The sequence below is a fragment of the Lepidochelys olivacea genome (assembly GCF_965140295.1).
Source record: "Lepidochelys olivacea isolate rLepOli2 genome assembly, chromosome: 14".
Lineage (NCBI taxonomy): Eukaryota > Metazoa > Chordata > Testudines > Cheloniidae > Lepidochelys > Lepidochelys olivacea.
The window spans coordinates 30,110,265-30,124,177 of NC_140424.1; the positions used below are offsets into that span (position 1 = coordinate 30,110,265).

At 56.1% G+C, this 13,913-nt stretch overlaps 1 pseudogene across 1 annotated transcript in view; it reads right to left on the reverse strand.

Annotated features, from left to right (window-relative positions):
* LOC311531267 (C-type lectin domain family 2 member D-like) overlaps positions 1 to 13,913 on the reverse strand; it is a 193,174-nt pseudogene that overhangs the window by 103,971 nt on the left and 75,290 nt on the right. The window contains exon 6 of the transcript in view: positions 12,481 to 12,494. The product of the transcript in view is annotated as a C-type lectin domain family 2 member D-like (transcript). The remainder of the gene's footprint in view (positions 1 to 12,480; positions 12,495 to 13,913) is intronic.

A 13,913-nucleotide genomic window follows, 5' to 3' on the forward strand; every position in this document is an offset into this window, starting at 1 on the left:
ACCTTCATTGACTGAGGAGGGAGGTATTAACAGGGAGGAAACTCTGGTCTTTGTTGTTCTCTTTTATGACCAAGCAAATAAGTCACAACCAGTTATACATGTGACCAATGTTGACGCTGCTCTCCATTCATTGTCTCGAAGCAGTTCATGATCCTCTCGAACATTCCAATTCTTCTGAAATAATTGCTGAATAGTTACTAGGAACAATTGTTGGTCTGTAGCTCATTTGAGAGCAACTCTGCTACTGACTGGCTGCATCAGCTAAGACAAGTCACTGCTCCTTTCTCAGCCTTCGTTTCTCCTTCTGTCAAGTACAAATAACAATCCTCTCCCACCTACCTCACCATGGGTGGATGCTGGGGATCCACTGAAGAGTGTCACTCGGAGCAGTGCAGACTAAGGGGTGTCCTATCACACTGAGCCATAGCAGATTATGACCTAATAGTCAATCTCATTTGTATTTTATTGTTTTGAAATTGTGAAGAGCAGCAACTACTTAGCTCAGACTGAAGCATCTCATCTAATTTTCTAGAGCATAGTGTCTCCCCTTTGTGTACAATGAGACAGTTTAATGCACTATGATAAACAGGAGATGCTCTTCTTTTGCAAACAAATATTTTTGCAAAGAATTTTCATCCTACTTGTTACGATTTCAAGAAACAAAGTGGTTTCGTCTGAATGGATTTTCTGAGAGAAAACGGTTTCCATGCAAATGTTCACACCTTATTTCCTGGGCTTTATCCCTGCCTCCGGGGGGGTTGTTTTCTGTTAGAACAGGAGTCAGGACTGTTGTCTTCTCTTTCTGGCTCCGTCAACTGCTTTGCTGTGTGACACCTTGGGTAGGTCCAATGGGAACAGGGTCAATTCTCTAACTCCAGGCAGCAGGGAGCCTGGGTGAGTTAAGGCCGTCTGAGAAGGAGAAAGGGATGTTTCCAGGTGCTGAATATCAAGAACTCTAAACTTTGCTAAAATGGCTAGACTCGAGAAACAAGAATTAGTTGGGGCCAAACTTTAACCATTGTCTTTTTTAAAGCCCATTCAGGGATGTGAGTCCCAGAGAGCCATAGAGAGGGGGAACAACTTGTTCAAAGTCCCACAGATCAAGAGGCAGCAATGGAAGCAGGAGTGACCCTCCCTCTCAAAGGCAGGGGGACCAGCCATTAGGGCCTGGTTGCAATTGCCAGCTGTGGGAGGGAGTGTGCGGCAGTGGTTAGTGAAGGGGTCCATCCATGGCTCTGACACTCAGTGTGACCCTGAGCTGGTAGCTGAGGCCCGTTTGCTGTCAGTTGGGTTGGGGTCCCATCGCTACAGCCCAGCGGGGTTGGGAGGCTCCAGGAAGGTGTGTAAAGTGCTGGGATGTCAGGATCCTGGAGGTGCTGTCACCTCCGCCCTAGGGCAGTGTTCTGCACCCCCCTGCTCCTGGCTGAGATTCTCCATCCCTTGGCAATAAGACAGACTCTTCTTTTCACAGCCAATCGCCCTCGTGTCATCACCCTGCCTGCTGGCTGGGCAGGGTAACTCCTGAGGTCACCACCCTCTCCAGCCTCCCTTGGGCTTGGAGAGTGAGGAGGAGGGCGAGGGACGACTGCTGAGCCTGAACATCCACCATCCATCGGACTATCACTGAGAGCAAGTGAGTGGCATTCGGGTTCCTCCGTATCTTCCGCTGTCTGTGTGGGGAGAGGAGAAACAGGGGGAGAGACTATCTCCAAAGGGGGATTTCATTTGCAAACAGCCCCCAAGAGCCCCTCACTCTTAGGCCAGGCAGGGGCTTCTCCAGAGCTGTCTCCAGTGTGTTTGGAAAGGTTCCAGCAATGGGGCTCCCAGCCCTTCCCTTGTGGGACACTGGTCCCCAGTCTGAGAATCTCTGAGCTGGGCCAGACCCTGTGAGCTGCTGAGCCTGGAAATCAATGGAGAATGAGGAGGGCCCTGGTCTTCCTGTGCCTAGGGTCTCTGTGACTTTGACATGGGGAATAGTTTCGCAGGAGAAGTCCGGGCTCCTGGGTTCTGTTCCTTCTCTAGCCTGGGCGGGAGAGTGGCCTGGGACGACAGGAGGGGGCTGCTTGTCCAGAGTAACCGATGGTCTTTGGGACTGACCCCATTGCTGGAAAAGGATGAGACTTCCTGGATATTGCAGCAGCAGGGATTACGAGGGGGAACGTTGGGAGCAGATCATGCAATGAACTCCTGCCCGTGTGTGTAGATGGCACTCCCTGCACTCCTGTGGGGGCAGAGGGGGCGGCTGTGCTTGGAGCAGGGAGGAGGAGGGATGGAAAAGGGCCAGGAGTGAAAGGCTGCCTTGAGCCCAGACTCACCCCTGCTCCCCGCTCGGTTCCAGGATGGCCAGGCTCCTCCGGATGTTCAGGAGGAAGGCTCTGCAGGTGGCCCCAGAGCCTGAGGGAAGCAGCTGCCGTCTTCCCAAGGGGCAGAGCAACCCCTGCGTCCCCGCTGGCGGGGAAGCAGCTCCCGTCCAGGCCAGACGGCGGAAGTGCCCGGCCTTCTGGAAAAGGACCCTGGCTCCCGGCGCAGGCGCCGAGCTGGGAGAGGCCCCGACCAGGCCCCAGTGGAGCTGGCCCAGGCTGCGGTTTGGCAGACAGGACCCAGCCCAGGAGGGGCGCCGGGCAGGGTGGCTCTGGGGCTGGTTGTGTGGGCAGCAGCGGCCCCAGGAGCCCAGCCCTCCTTCCCATCAGGAGGCCTCGCCCTGCCCGCTCTCTGAGGCCCTTCCAGCTCCCGCCGGCCAGGAGGGGGAAGGTCCCTGTCCCAGCACCGGCAGCTCAGCCTGGGACAGCGGCAGCACCTGGGCCTCTGGCAGCAGCCAGGCCGACGGGCGCCACTGCTTTGTTCCAGGTGAGGAGCCAGGCTGGGCTCCGGGAGGGCTGAGGACGGGATGTGAACACCCTGGGCCCAGACGCTCTCCCAGGGATACGGGGGGGGGTCCCCAGCCCAGGTGTCTGGCCTGAGCCCCGCGAACCCCACGGACAGCAGCAGCCGTCACACAGCTGCCCCTTCCGCACGGGGACCTGGGGGTGGGGGCGTGAAGAGCTGCTGCCACGTAGGTCCTTGCTGCTCCGGGCGGGGGGAACAGGCACCTCCCCTGGAGTCCTGGGCAGGGGAGGGGGGCTCTTCTCTGGGCTTCGGCAGCTGTTGGGGGCTGAAGGCATCCCTGAGAGGGAGGTTTGGGGCCCGATCTGCCCTGGGAGCCTGAGGTGGGAAGGGGGGTCTTGAATCCTGCTCTGCCCACCACGCCCCTGTCCTTCCCTCCCTGGTGCAGGGACCCCCCTGGATTTTGAGCAGGAGGAAGGGGTGGACGTGGCCAAAGATGAAGCTGCTCTCAAGCTCATCCGAGAGCAGCTCCAGTGCAGAGATAAGGTACAAATGTTCCCCACCTGGGCTGGAACCAAGATTGCCCTGTCCCTTCCCAGCATCCCCACCCCCTGCCGAGGTTCTTGTCCCTCCTGATCCACCATCCCTAATGGGGCCCTTTTACATCCATGATGTGGGGCCCCCAGATGGGGGTGTTTGTCCCACAACAGCCGAGGACGTCTCCCCCGACAGGCACTGTCCCGGTTCCTGATCCTGCTTGTGTAGGAGTGGTGGGGGATTTGGACAATAGGCGGGTCCCCACAATCCCGCATTGAGGCCTGAGCCCTGGAGCTGGTGTGGGTGGGGCAGGAAGGTCCCTCGCTAACAGGTTCTCTCTCGCTATACCCCACTCCTGGTGGGTCCAGGATGAGGGGCAGCAGCTCCTGTTCCTTCAGGCCATCTATCCCGCATGTCTGGCTGCACGAGAGAGAGGGGAGGACACGCTGGAGCCGCGCTGCTGCAAGGCGGCTGTGGTGAAGAGGATCGTGGTGAGTGAGATTCGCCATACGGCAGCTGGCGAGAGGAGAGAGACATGGGATTGGCAGGGGTATGGCCAGGCTATTGGGTGGGTGCTGGGTACTGTTGGAGGGGGCAGCAGAGGGCAGGGATTGCTGTCGCTGAAGACTTGGGAGAAGAGAAGGGAGAAATTCTGAGATTGGTGGGTAGTGGGCAGGGGGGGAATTGTGGGGCTGGGTGGCAGCTGAGAGTGGGGGCCAAGGAATCACATGGTCCCAGATCGGTCATCGGGATGGGCTAAATGGGGGAAGTTTTGACAGGGAGGAGGAGAGAAGAGGATTGGGAGTGAGCTGGGCAGGAATCCGGGAAGGGGGACAAGTCAGATGGGCAGGAAGGAATCGGGGGAGTGGGAGGTTGTGGGGGATCCTGCTGGCCATGTGGGGCACTGGCTGTGTCATCTCCTCACTGGGAGGTGTCAGTCGGGCCTGAATCTCACATGCTCCTTTCTCTCCTTCGCGTCTCACAGGTGCTCATCGAGGAGCTTCCCGAGGACTCGTCACCCAGCGCCGTCCTCGCCCACTCCCTGGCTGCAGTGGGCAACCTCTGGTACCGAAACAGCCCCACCCCCCCATCCCGCTGGCTCCCCTCACCCCAGTGCTGCTCAGGCCCAAGGCTGGGAGTCACCGTCACTGTCCCTCCCAGGTCACCTCCCAAGAGTGGCGCCTCTGGCAGAGATGGTGGGGTGGGAAGGGTCACTCTCTCCTGGCAGGGCTCTTCTTTTCACTTCCATAACATGACAGGGGCCTTGGGGAGTGGCTCACTCCCGGGCTCAGATACAGGAGGGGCAGTAGGCATTCCTGTCCTGCCACTGTCTGTCTGGGATGCCGTGGCCTTGTCATTCCCTAGTTAAGTGCCTCAGTTTCCATTCTCGCCAGCCTGTGCCTCTATCCCTGTGGGTTGGTGTCTGTGTTGGCGACAGTCCCACCCCCGTACTGCACAGTCTAATACCAGCTCCTCTCTCTTGCCAGTACCATGAAACCTGCCCTGGAGCCAGCCCTAGAGACCCACCTCTTGCGAGCTGCCCTTCACTCCGTCTTCACCCTGGGCACAGAGAAGAACACCACCGACATCCAGATACCTCCTCTTCCTCCATCTTCTTACTTTTCCAGAGTGGTCCTTGGTCCCTGCTCCCTTGATTCGCTGGAGCTCCAGATTTAGGGGTGGGGTAACAGAGTTGGAACAAGCTGCAGGGTTGGATTCTTCCCTCCAGCAGGGAAGAGATTACCCCTCCCTGGGGGATTTCTTTCTTTCTTTCTTTCTTTCTTTCTTTCTTTCTTTCTTTCTTTCTTTCTTTCTTTCTTTCTTTCTTTCTTTCTTTCTTTCTTTCTTTCTTTCATAAGCCCTGTTTTATCCAGAAGCCCAGCTTCCATCCATAGCAACTTGACTGTTTCATACTCTTCTGCCTACAAGGTCCTCTGCAGAGACCTGCTAAGCTCATGGATCAAAGGTCCAGGGGTCATCAATTCTTGCGAATTGCCTGCCGTGGGATGTGAAGGAGAGAGGCCAGGATATGTGTTTGGAGTCTCCCCAGTCCCAGAGACCCCTCTTCCTATCCTGTGGCAAGTGTAGGCCCAGGTTCCCTAAGTCTGACCCATGCTTTGCAGGCTCTGCACAAAGTCATCCCAGAGGTCCTGGATGCCATGCTGGGGAACCTGCTGGCAGAGTCCCCAGACACAGACAGGCTCCACTTCATCTTGGAGGTGAGCCCCATTTCACCTGAACACTTTGGGGGACTGGTAAGGAGAGACTGGAAGATCCATTTTCTACTGTGTCCTCCTAGCTGGGTCCCCAGTGGGCCGTCCTTGGTTGGGGAGGTCAGTGCAATGCAGTGTCAGGTCCTTCCTTCTTGAGGGACAGAGGAAAGAGCTGGGATTTCAAGCCAGAGCTCTGCTTGGTTCTGCTGAACACTAACCACAGGGCTCCTGGCTGTCTTGGGGAGTGAGAGTCTGAAAACCCACCCTTCCCCCGCCCCTCCAACACACACACCCCATGAGATATGGGAGATGGTTCTCAGAGGAGAGGCACACGCTCCTTCCTAGAGAAACAGGAGGAGCCCAGGGAATCAGCCCTTCCCTCTGATCTGCTCTGAAATTCCTGGGGGGATTGTGTTCTAAGTCACTCACTACATCCCCCCAAGGATTTTCGTAGCAGGGAAGGGCCGAGGGTTCAGTCTCCTTTCTGGTGAACTGTTCAGGAATCAGGAGTTCTGGGAGGATGGGACCAGCCCCGACCCCGAACATTGTCCCAATCGAGAGAGACACTGACAAGTTGTGACCTGCAGGGTACAAGCTGTGTCCTGGGGGAAAGAATCCCCTTCTAAAGCTCTGCCATCAAGGCCTCAGATATTCCCCCCTGCGCAGAATGTCTCAGGCCCCTGGGGCTGGGGGTGTGGGGGGCTCATTTGCAAAGCAGGTGCACCTGGCCACTGAGTCTGACCTGCCTCCTTTCCCCACAGGATATCAACTTGTGGGTCGTGTCCAGGGTGTCGCAGGAGCGAGCCAGGGCCATCAGGAGCAGCACAGCCCTGCTGAGATACACAGTCTCCCTCCCTGAGTTTGACGTAAGTGACCTCCGACCCCAGCTTGCTGGCTCCAGGTGGAGACGGGCTGGCTCCAGCGGGCTGCAGGATTTGCTGCTGCCGGGGCTGTGGCTTAGGAGGGTTCTTCATGGGGAGGCAGAGTCAGAGCAGGGACTGAGCTCGGCTTGAGTCAAGTTCTTCTTGTCCTGGTTCAGTGTTGTCCCCGGGCCTTTAAGGAGCCCATGCTCCACCCCTGCTTGGCAACCCAAAGCAGCTCCGGGCTCCCTTGGCAGCAGAGCAAATGAAGGGTCGATCTCAAGCTCCTCTCCCCCAGCATCTCCTGCAGAGGAGCTAAGGGGAAGGAGCCCTCTGGCCCAGGGGAGCTGACAGGAAAATGCTGATGGAGTCCCCTCTCCTCTCCCTTCCATTAGATCTCAGCTGAGTTCCCTAGGATGGGTCACCATGTGGCCCAGTTGGCTCTATTTGTCAGCGATCCAGACAAGGACATCAGCCGGCAGGCCAGGGAGGGGACTTACCGGCTCTACCAACTGCTGCTCCAACAGAGGGGTAAGGAACCCAGCTGGGACACGGAACCCAATAGGGGACTGAGAGTGACCACAGGTGCATAATGGGACCCCAGACCATTTCTCTCAGACTGACCCCAGCTGGAGGACAAGTCTCTCTCTGCCTCTGTTCTTCTCCACTCCACTGTGGAGCCACCAATGGGATTGGAAGGACACAGAAACTGCAACCAGAATGAGGAGAAAAGTCTCTCTCTCTCTCTCTCTTCCAGGCCTGACCATACATGATGCAGAAGATCTCTGGTGCTATGACTGGCACCAGGACAGAAGGCTCTTGGGCTACAAGAATACAGCCAGAGTGGGGGAGGTAAGGGCACTGTGCCAGGGCATGACACAGCTCAGGGAGTGTGGCTGGCTGGGTTCCCTGCAGTGGATGCCTCCTGGAGACAGGAAAAGAGCCCACTCCTTATTTCCAGCTCAGAATTCCTCATCCAGCAACCAGTGGGACAGGCTGGTGCTAAAGGTCCCACATTGGAACCTCGCTAGTTGCCGTGATTTGAGTGTCTTACATGGCTGCATTGCTCCGTGGCATAAGGAGGATCCCCGGGTGGGTGAGTTTATATAGGATTATGGCTCTGGGTGTCTCTCTGCTCCTTGTCCCCTGGCTGATCCCCAAGTGTCTGAGAGGAGAGCCCTGAGTCAGTCAGTCACGATTGCTTGATCAGACCCTTGTTTAATGACCTGCACCCTGTAGAAGCAGAGAAAGGAGGTGGGCTTTGCCCAATTCCATTGCCGGTCAGGAAGCAGAATGCCCCAACCTGGGAACTGGGTAGGGGACATAGTGAGCTCCAGAGCCAATATGGACCACATGCGCCCCCCTCACGTCTCCAGCCCTGGCCAGGGAATGGCAGAGTATCTGGACCTCAGCCACTGTTCCAAAGAAGCACATTGTGACTGACCCAAGTTGCGGCTACTTGCTGCACAAGTAGAAAATCAAAGACACCCCCCTGCCCCCATCTCACAACTGTGGTGAGAATATCCAAACCTTCAATCACACCGTAACACAGTGCCCCCAGCCTGGAGTCAAAGGTGAAATGGGTGATTGCCACAACATCACAGAGGAGGCCTTGGAGTGGCTCCTGGATCGACAAGGGCATCGACAGAACGCTGCTCCACAGACGCCCCGTGAGAGTGACTGTGTGAGCTTGTTCCGCCTCCCACAAGCTAAATTGCTGCAGCGGAAGAAAAGTCTCCGAGGAGTGTCTGTGATGGGGACTGGGCCATGAGTCTCCTTGTCCTTGTCAGGCTGCAGGTTGGATTCCCTGTGAAGAAACCAAGGAGATGCAGGGGCCATTCCCAGCAACAAGAGAAATCACTAAGCTGGGGTGAAGAGACCTTTGGTCTGTCAGCTCCAACCCCCTCGCCCCCCACAACACACACACACACTCCTCTAGCCACGGAGGTGCAGGAGATCTCTCTGCTGGAAGCAACACAGGGACCCCTGTCATCTCTGTGCCCTGCACAGCAGAGTGGGCCTGCTCACACACATTAGAGATCCATTTCCAGCCCATCCTGGCCCCTGTCAGAAATTGCCCTCCCGAAAGAGCCACTGGAGTCTTTGGTCCCTCAGCATCTGCCACCTTTTAATAAAGGGGCTTCCCTGAGCCCTGGGACCCTGAAAGCCTCCTGGGGAATGAACTGCCTTGGCCACAGCAGCTCTCTTCCCCGCCCTTTGGGGCACTAGACGCCATTGTACTGCCAGGACTTGGAGGCTGGCTCTGGCCAATCTGCTCGAGCATCATGTCCTCTTGGTTTTAGGTCTTTGGAAAATTCTTCTCCATCGGTCAGAAAAGATCCTTCCTTCAGACAGCAGTGCTGGCCATCCACGACCCTGTGCTGCGTGTCAGCCAGGCTGGGCTGGTGCTCGTCTACTCCCTCCTGGGGGAAGCCCAGCAACTGATGGGGGTCACGGTAAGCAGTTGCAATCGACTCAGGAGCTTGGGGTGGGAGCCAGGGCCTCATTCCCATCCTATCGCCTTTCGCTGGCCTGGTGGCAAGGAGCCTAGTGGGGACTTCTGGACTTCATGGACTTCTCTTCTTTGGATGTGGGGCTCTGCTATCACTCCTGGAAAGGACAGGAGAGTCCCCTAAGAGCCCTCTGGGAACCTTTCCTGCCCCACAGAGCTGCCCCATTTCCCCATAGCCTAGTGTCCATGTCACCTGAGCCACTATCGAGAGTTGCTCCCTTCCCCGGCAGCCTGGGAGGCCAAGGACTGACTGGTGATGGCAACTGAGCAGGAAGGGCTGAGGCACATGGGCGTGGGAAGCTGGTGTTGCTGCTGGTAGGGCTGGACCCTCTCTCAAGAGATTGGGAGGATTCAGTCAGCAGGGGATGCTGACCTGCCTCATTCACCAGGGCTGCCATACTGTGGCTTCAGCTTTTGTCACTGGGGTGACTTGGGGAAAGGTCTCAAGCTCTCCTCATCCCACTTCACTGCTGCCAGAATCCCTCCTGCCCCCCGCCACCCTGCTAGAGCCCCCTCTCTGCCCTACCTGGGTGGGGATGGAGGTAGGGGTGGAGGAGAGGGTTCTACGAACTTGAGCGGTGTCCCCAGGTGGGTTGGAGGTGGAACAGCTGTCAGGGGCACTGATGGGGTGGTGGCAGGAGCCCACCCGACAAGGAGGGTGGTTGGCACTGGAGGTCACTATAGAGGACAGCAAGTCTCCATCCTGGGCGTCAGGAGGGTGAATCCACCACTCAGACATGAGCAGCTGCTGGGTGGAAATGATGGTGCTACTTCCAGGTGCCCTTAATCCTCCCTGATTCCTGGGGAGTGTCTCCGTCTCTGACATGTTCTCATTCCCCTGCAGCACGAGGATGTCACAGCCAAGGTCATGGGCCAGCTTCACATCATTAGGCACTTGCACCAGATGCCCGAGGCACTGCAAGGGCTGTGGCTTATCTGACGCTCTTCAAGGTTCCCCTCCCTGTTCAGCAAGTCCCGCTCCCTGCTGCAGGTACTGCTCTGTCTCACTGTAAATGCGGGGCTAGTGGAAGCGGAAATGGAGGCCCCTGGCACTCACAGAAATTCTCTGCCCTCTCTGTGGAGCCAGGTCCTTCCCTTGGCCCCCCAAATTCCTCCATCTGGGGCAGGAGCTCTTTCCCTCCCACCCATACCCCTCCCCTCTTTGCTTGATCTGACCCCCATCCCATTCCCCGTGCTCCCAGGCAGAGATCTTCCTGCCCCATATGGCGCAGAAGGACCTTTGTGTCAGGGCGACAGACTGTCTGCCCAACTGAAGCTCAGGAAGCTCCACATTTGCGGAGGTGAGGATGGGACAGAGCCTCAGGGCTAGCTTCATCTCCTGCCCTTTATTCTTCTTTGGGCTCTCAGAGTCTGACATGAAGAGGAGCCTCCTCCCCCCATGTCTTCTAGGCCCTGGGGTGTGTGACAGCCTCCCAGATGGCTGCAGTCAGAAGCTGAACCACCTCAGGGAGCAGTGGGGGCAGGTCCCTTGTCCGAGGAAACCAAGCAGTGGTAGTTCTCAAAGAGGCTGAGAGGGAAGACCCCGTTCCCTCATGGAGGTAAGAGCCATTGACTTCTTTGGGCATCTGGGTTTCTTGGGGGAGAAATGGGATCCCTGCTGCATAGCCTGGCTGGGAGCTTCCCCCATCCCTGGGACAGAGACATCTCCATCAGTGTGCCACCCTTGTTTTTTTCCGAGCAAGTGACTCCCCAGAGAACTCCTCAAACCTGTTCTCCTGGGAGCGTTTGTGGGAGAAGGCTCCCATCCCTCAGGCTCCAACTCCATCATGCAGTCTCTTTCACCTAACTTCTCCGCTCTCCAGCTCCACTTCCCGCAGCAGGACAAACGGACCTTCAGCTCCTAGAGAACAGACTCTGACCTCCTTCTGATCAGCAATGGGGTTTCATGATCCCTGCAGGAAACCTGTCAGCCGGGCTGGACCGGATTTGAAGGAGGAGGGTATCTAACAGGGTGGCTTGGCCTATGGCTGCCTAGCCTGGGGCTAGGCCAAATTGATGACCAAGTGAGCCCCATCTGAGAGGAAACAAGGGAAAACACCAGCAAAAGTACAGAAGCAGAGCGAGCTGTTCAGTTGACGGCCTTGGGCCAAAACCTGGAGTCCAGGGTAGGACTGGGTTCTCTCACCATCCCTAAGGAAGGGGACACAGAAGACCATAGAAACCCAAGAAGGGCAGGCCGAGCCGAAATCAGGCAGAGGAAGAACTCCCCATGAGGGTGGAAGGCCTTGTTTCTGTTCAAGACATTTTTGGACTTTGTTTGGAAGGAGCACGACACAGGAAAGAGTGGAGTAAAGGCCAGTCACCAGGTTGGAGGGCTGAGTTCTCAGCCAACAAATTGCAAGAGTGAGTATCAGCGGGGTTGCTAGCCCAGCTAGAAAGTGGTGAGACGAGGCCTGGCCAGCATCTAGCGGGGAGTGAACTCTGGTACGCACCTGCTTCCATTCTGGAAACAGCCTGGTATTGGAGAATGGGTGGGGAGAGCAGGGAGGTGGGAGGGGTTCCTGAGGCTGGGGTGGGGAGGAAGCTGTGGGGCTGGGAGGGGAAGGACATGGCCCAGCTTGTGGGAGGGATCCTGCTGGCCGTGTCTGGAGTCCTGTGTAGCCTCTTCTGTGGGAAGTTCCCATGGTCAGTGGGGCCTGAATCTCTCCTGCTCCTTTGGTCTCTTTGGTCTTCACAGGAGATGTCTGGTGAACTGCCCTTGGACTCTGTGCCCAGCACCGCTCAGAAATTATTCGCTACCTTCAGAGAGACAGGGCACAGCTCAGCCTGTTGGGTAGGCTGGAGACTCACACTTCACTTGAACACAAAACGCTGAGGTGCTTTGGGAAGCACAGTAACAAAGAAGAGATTTAAGTGAAACTAAGCATGAGAAAGAGACAAATTTCAAACAGACAAAGAAAACAAAACACACTTTGTAGTGATGTAAACTGAACCTTAACAAGTCACAATCTTTGCCTTAGCAGTTTCCAGACTAACATCTCAGCTTTACTAACAGACCTTCTTTGAAGTCCCTGTAGGGTGCAAAACCTCTCTGTCGAATCCGCGGATTTGATTGCTTCGTCTTCTGGTTTCAGACCCTCTGTTCTCCTTCTGGGCTGCCTGGACCCTGACTGTAACATCTCTCTGGCCCAGCCTCTTACACAGATGTGTGCTGCAGCCAGCCCGGCGCAGGGAGCAGTGGGGACAGATGATCTCATCCTGTCAGACCAAGAAACAGGGGTCCCAATGAGGCTTAGATGGAAGATCCCAGGCATGTCCTGGAGGTAAGAACCGTCCACTCTTCTGGGCACTTGGGGCTGTTGCAAGAAAGAGGGGACTCCTGTTCCATAGCCTATTTGTCATCCTGACTGTGTTTTTTTATTCTCAGAGGATGCGTCCGGGACCCTGGAGACTGTTTCGTGCAGGAGGTTTGAGCAGGGAGAGATCACTCACTGTCATGACCCATGGCTCATTAACCCGGGTGTGCAGGGTTCCTGGGAGCAGCCACCCTCCAGGACGCCACCTGGAAGTCTACGAAAAACTGCTTAGCTAGGACTGACGAAGTCCAGACCCAGTTTGAGGCTCTGTTGGCGGAGTCCCAGAGCAGCTAATCGGCCCCCAGGACCTCCTTAAACCAGCAGCAGGAACAAGAAGCTGTCTGAACACCCGAGCTCCCACCCGCCCCCTCTGGACCATGTGTTGGCTGTTCCTGCTCCCACTCCTCAGGCTTGATTTCCTGGCATCCTGACTCGGGATGACTCATCTGACTTGAGGTGCTGAACACAATTTGGTCTTTTGCTTCTGCTCTTCCAGTGTCCTGACCCAGCTGACTCTCGACTCCTGTCTCATGAGTGTGGACTCTGCCTCTGACCACTAGGTCTGGCTGCCCATGACCTAGTGCCCATGACCAGTGTCCTTTTCTGCTCTCCAGCTCTGCTCTCCCAGCAAGACACACCGATCCCTTGGCTCCCAGAGTCCTGCTTGCCTGCTAGTCAAGGGCTCAGGGGGAGAGCTTGTCTTGCCCCCTCCCCTACCACAGCTGCTTTTCGTCGGGGACTCTCCCTAGCGCAGAAGAGTATCCGTCCTGGCAGCAATTCAGGAAGTCACGGAAGGGACGGTCTGCTCAGCAAATTTGCGGATGATACTAAACTGGGAGGAGTAGTAGATACGCTGGAGGGGAGGGATAGGCTACAGAAGGACCTAGACCAATTGGAAGATTGGGCCAAAAGGAATCTGATGAGGTTCAATAAGGATAAGTGCAGGGTCCTGCACTTAGGACGGAAGAACCCAATGCACAGCTACAGACTAGGGACCGAATGGCTAGGCAGCAGTTCTGCAGAAAAGGACATAGGGGTGACAGTGGACGAGAAGCTGGATATGATGAGTCAACAGTGTGCCCTTGTTGCCAAGAAGGCCAATGGCATTTTGGGATGTATAAGTAGGGGCATAGCGAGCAGATCGAGGGACGTGATCGTCCCCCTCTATTCGACATTGGTGAGGCCTCATCTGGAGTACTGTGTCCAGTTTTGGGCCCCACACTTCAAGAAGGATGTGGATAAATTGGAGAGAGTCCAGCGAAGGGCAACAAAAATGATTAGGGGACTGGAACACATGAGTTATGAGGAGAGGCTGAGGGAGCTGGGATTGTTTAGCCTGCAGAAGAGAAGAATGAGGGGGGATTTGATAGCTGCTTTCAACTACCTGAAAGGGGGTTCCAAAGAGGATGGCTCTAGACTGTTCTCAATGGTAGCAGATGACAGAACGAGGAGTAATGGTCTCAAGTTGCAGTGGGGGAGGTTTAGATTGGATATTAGGAAAAACTTTTTCACTAAGAGGGTGGTGAAACACTGGAATGCGTTACCTAGGGAGGTGGTAGAATCTCCTTCCTTAGAGGTTTTTAAGGTCAGGCTTGACAAAGCCCTGGCTGGGATGATTTAACTGGGAATTGGTCCTGCTTTGAGCAGGGGG